Source organism: Delphinus delphis, chromosome 15 (assembly GCF_949987515.2).
Source record: "Delphinus delphis chromosome 15, mDelDel1.2, whole genome shotgun sequence".
Classification (NCBI taxonomy): Eukaryota; Metazoa; Chordata; class Mammalia; order Artiodactyla; family Delphinidae; genus Delphinus; species Delphinus delphis.
Window position 1 is genome coordinate 31928324 of NC_082697.1, and position 6000 is coordinate 31934323.

Below are 6000 nucleotides of genomic sequence, written 5' to 3' on the forward strand. Positions count from 1 at the left end.
AACAAATGCTACAGGATCTTCTATAGGCAAGAAACACAAGAGAAGGAAAAGACCTACAATAACAAACCCAAAACAATTAAGAAAATGGGAATAGGAACATACATATGAATAATTACCTTAAATGTAAATGGATTAAATGCTCCCACCAAAAGACACAGACTGGCTGAATGGATGCAAAAACAAGACCCATATATATACTGTCTACAAGAGACCCACTTCAGACCTAGGGACACATACAGACTGAAAGTGAGGGGATGGAAAAAATATTCCATGTAAATGGAAACCAAAAGAAAGCTGGAGTAGCAATTCTCATATCAGACAAAATAGACTTTAAAGTAAAGACTATTAGAAGAGACAAAGAAGGACACTATATGATGATGAAGGGATTGATCCAAGAAGAAGATATAACAATTGTAAATATTTATGCACCCAACATAGGGGCACCTCAATACATAAGACAAATACTAACAGCCATAAAAGGGGAAATCGACAGTAACACATTCATAGTAGAGGACTTTAACACTCCACTTTCACCAATGGATAGATCATCCAAAACGAAAATAAATAAGGAAACACAAGCTTTAAATGATACATGAAACAAGATGGACTTAATTGATATTTATAGGACATTCCATCCAAAAACAACAGAATACACATTTTTGTCAAGTGCTCATGGAACATTCTCCAGGATAGATCATATAACAGGTCACAAATCAAGCTTTGGTAAATTTAAGAAAATTGAAATTGTATCAAGTATCCTTTCCGACCACAACGCTATGAGACTAGATATCAATTACAGGAAAAGATCTGTAAAAAATACAACACATGGAAGCTAAACAATTCACTACTTAATAATGAAGTGATCACTGAAGAAATCAATGAGGAAATCAACAAATACCTAGAAACAAATGACAAAGGAGACACGATGACCCAAAACATATGGGATGCAGCAAAAGCAGTTTTAACAGGGAAGTTTAGAGCAATACAATCCTACCTTAAGAAACAGGAAACATCTTGAATAAACAACCTAACCTTGCACCTAAAGCAACTAGAGAAAGAAAGAAAAATAACCCAAAGTTAGCAGAAAGAAAGAAATCATAAAGATCAGATCAGAAATAAATGAAAAATAAATGAAGGAAACGATAGCAAAGATCAATAAAACTAAAAGCTGTTTTTTTGAGAAGATAAACAAAATTGATAAACCATTAGCCAGACTCATCAAGAAAAAAAGGGAGAAGACTCAAATCAATAGAATTAAAAATGAAAAAGGAGAAGTAACAACTGACACTGCAGAAATACAAAAGATCATGAGAGATTACTACAAGCAACTCTATGCCAATAAAATGGACAATCTGGAAGAAATGGACAAACTCTTAGAAATGCACAACTTGACAAGACTGAATCAGGAAGAAATAGAAAATATGAACAGACCAATCACAAGCACTGAAATTGAAACTGTGATTAACAGTCTTCCAAAAAACAAAAGCCCAGGACCAGATGGCTTCACAGGCGAATTCTATCAAACATTTAGAGAAGAGATAACACTTATCCTTCTCAAACTCTTCCAAAATTTAGCAGAGGGAGGAACACTCCCAAACTCATTCTACGAGGCCACCATCACCCTGATAACAAAACCAGACAAAGATGTCACAAAGAAAGAAAACTACAGGCCAATATCACTGATGCACATAGATGCAAAAATCTTCAATAAAATACTAGCAAACAGAATCCAACACCACATTAAAAGGATCATACACCATGATCAAGTGGGGTTTATTCCAGCAATGCAAGGATTCTTCAATATATGCAAATCAATCACTGTGATACACCATATAAACAAATTGAAGGAGAAAAACCATATGATCATCTCAATAGATGCAGAGAAAGCTTTCAACAAAATTCAACACCCATTTATGATAAAAACCCTCCAGAAAGTAGGCACAGAGGGAACTTTCCTCAACATAATAAAGGCCATATATGACAAACCCACAGCCAACATCGTCCTAAATGGTGAAAAACTGAAAGCATTTCCACTAAGATCAGGAACAAGACAAGGTTGCCCACTCTAACCACTCTTATTCAACATAGTTTTGGAAGTTTTAGCCACAGCAATCACAGAATAAAAAGAAATAAAAGGAATCCAAATTGGAAAAGAAGAAGTAAAGCTGTCACTGTTGACAGATGACATGATACTATACATAGAGTATCCTAAAGATGCTACCAGAATACTACTAGAGCTAATCAATGAATTCGGTAAAGTGGCAGGATACAAAATTAATGCACAGAAATCTCTGGCATTCCTATACACTAATGATGAAAAATCTGAAAGTAAAATCAAGAAAACACTCCCATTTACCAATGCAACAAAAAGAATAAAATATCTAGGAATAAACCTACCTAAGGAGACAAAAGACCTGTATGCAGAAAACTATAAGACACTGATGAAAGAAATTAAAGATGATACAAGCAGATGGAGAGATATACCATGTTCTTGGATCGGAAGAATCAACATTGTGAAAATGACTCTACTACACAAAGCAATCTACAGATTCAATGCAATCCCTATCAAACTACCACTGGCATTTTTCACAGAACTAGAACAAATGTTTTCACAATATGCGTGGAAACACAAAAGACCCAGAATAGCCAAAGCAATCTTGAGAACGAAAAACGGAGCTGGAGGAATCAGGCTCCCTGACTACATACTGTACTACAAAGCTACAGTAATCAAGACAGTATGGTACTGGCACAAAAACAGACATATAGATCAATGGAACAGGATAGAAAGCCCAGAGATAAACCCACGCACATATGGTCATCTTATCTTTGATAAAGGAGGCAAGAATATACAGTGGAGAAAAGACAGCCTCTTCAATAAGTGGTGCTGGGAAAACTGGGCAGGTACATGTAAAAGTATGAGATTTAAAAAAAAAAGTATGAGATTAGATCACTTCCTAAAACCATACACAAAAATAAGCTCAAAATGGATTAAAGACCTAAATGTAAGGCCAGAAACTATCAAACTCTTAGAGGAAAACATAGGCAGAACACTCTGTGATATAAATCACAGCAAGATCCTTTTTAACCTACCTCCTAGAGAAATGGAAATAAAAACAAAAATAAACAAATGGGACCCAATGAAACTTCAAAGCTTTTGCACAGCAAAGGAAACCATAAACAAGACCAAAAGACAACCCTCAGAATGGGAGAAAATATTTGCGAATGAAGCAACTGACAAAGGATTAATCTCCCAAATTTATAAGCAGCTCATGCAGCTCAATAACAAAAAAACAAACAACCCAATCCAAAAATGGCCAGAAGACCTAAATAGACATTTCTCCAAAGAAGATATACAGACTGCCAACAAACACATGAAAGAATGCTCAACATCATTAGTCATTAGAGAAATGCAAATCAAAACTACAATGAGATATCATCTCACAGCAGTCAGAATGGCCATCATCAAAAAGTCTAGAAACAATAAATGCTGGAGAGGGTGTGGAGAAAAGGGAACACTCTTGCACTGCTGGCGGAAATGTGAATTGGTACAGCCACTATGGAGAACAGTATGGAGGTTCCTTAAAAAAACTACAAATAGAACTACCATATGACCCAGCAATCCCACTACTGGGCATATACCCTGAGAAAACCATAATTCAAAAAGAGTCATGTACCAAAATGTTCATTGCAGCTCTATTTACGATAGCCAGGAGATGGAAACAACCTAAGTGCCCATCATCGGATGAATGGATAAAGAAGATGTGGCACATATATGCAATGGACTATTACTCAGCCATAAAAAGAAACGAAATTGAGCTATTTGTAATGAGGTGGATAGACCTAGAGTCTCTCATGCAAAGTGAAGTAAGTCAGAAAGAGAACGACAAATGCCGTATGCTAACACATATATATGGAATTTAAGAAAAAAAAATGTCATGAAGAACCTAGGGGTAAGACAGGAATAAAGACACAGACCTACTAAAGAACGGACTTGAAGATATGGGGAGGGGGAAGGGTGAGCTGTGACAAAGCGAGAGGGAGGCATGGACATATATACACCACCAAACATAAGGTAGATAGCTAGTGGGAAGCAGCCGCATAGCACAGGGAGATCAGCTCGGTGCTTTGTGACCACCTGGAGGGGTGGGATAAGGAGGGTGGGAGGGAGGGAATGCAAGAGGAACTAGATATGGGAACATATGTATATGTATAACTTTGATTCACTTTGTTATAAAGCAGAAACTAACACACCATTGTAAAGCAATTATACCCCAATAAAGATGTTAAAAAAAATAAAATAATAAAGTAAAATAAAGCCCCTCCCAAGCAAAAGAGTAGCTCCCATTCACCGCATCTAGAGAAATCCCACACACAGCAACAAAGACCCAACACAGACAAAAATTTAAGGAAAAAAAAAAACTGTAAACACAGCAGGGAAAAAAAAGATGTTTTTAAAAAGCAGAAATGAATACAATGAAGACAAATGAAACCCCTAAATAAAACTAAATACTAATTGTTTGGAAGAAAAACAATAAAATAGACATGTTTGAAAAGTATTATCCAAGAAAAAAAGGAAAAAACAAAAATAACATTTGAAAAATGTTAATTAAGAACAAATTATTGGGACTTCCCTGGCAGTCCAGTGGTTAAGACTTGGCGCTGTGCTCCCTCTGCAGGGGGCATGGGTTCAATCCCTGGTCGGGTATGAATAGATAAAAAAAATAATAATAAAAAAATAAATTAAAAAAATTGGCACAACTTTATAGCAATAACTTTAAAAATTTGAACAAAATTTATGATATTTTGTGAATGAAATACAAATATACAATAAACATATGAAATGATGGAAAATATAGGAAAGCAGGTTTGGCTTCATTATAAGGAATAACTTCTTAACAAAGTGGAATTATTCATGAATGGCATGACCTATGTTGCTAAAGAAGGGAACATCTCAGGCTCAGATGCCTGAGAGGTGGACCAGACATGCGGTCTGAGAGGTGGACCAGACATTGCTCCTGATAAGGAGAAATGAGGCTGATGCTTTGTGTTGGTGGAGACTGGAAGAGAGAATTCTCTGTTTCTTTGATGTCCCTGATCCACCTCCCTTAGCAGTGTGTTGTTTTTACCAACAGCCCTTATTGTTTCGGGCAGCAAAGTTGCTCTGATGATCTCCTAGAGACTAGCAGGCTGGGGACAGGCAGTTGGTATGGCCTGTTTGCCTGGGCCTAGAGGAGGCCAGGTGGCCAGAGCAGAGACCCCTTACTGCCACCAGCTTCTCAGGCTCCCTGGACTCACACGGGGATACTTTTGGAATAACTGGGTTAAAACCAGGGCCTAATGACTGAACTCTGGGGCAGGGCTCCAGAATGAAGGACAGGAAGTGACCAGCCCACGGACTGGACCACATAGGCTGTGACTCACTGGTTGTTCAGGTGCAGGTCATGCCCCTGGCATGCTGACACTACAACTGTAGGTCAGCTTGGAGTTGCACTGGGGATAGGCAATACCATGATGGGGGCTGGGCTGCACTGGAAACCCCATCCCTGTGAGGATCAGAGAAGCAAGAGCAAAACTGAGTAAGGGTAGCAAGAGGCCGCCATGTTGTAGCCCACAAAATTTCCCAGGTTTGGCATTCTGCCCAGGCCTCTGCCCTCACCCCCTGCTCTATTCTGCCTACACACCCACACTGGCCCAGACGGGGAAACTTCACAGCTTTGCTAAGTCATGGTCAGGCTAGTTATGGCCAGTAAACCAAGTAGGTGACACATCATTGCCAACGTGGCAGGCCTCCTTATGGACTGGGCTGGGACTGCCCTTGGGTCACTATGCTGGCCAGTCAGGATGGAGTCATTCTTCCTTGGAGGATGCTGCCTTTCCTGATGGAGGATGTGAAATGCTGCTCTGTCCTCCTAGAGTTCTGGAGCATTCCAGAAAAGGCAAGACTGGGAAGCAGAGGAAAAGAGCATGTGCTCAAAAACAAATATGTCAAAACCCCAAACA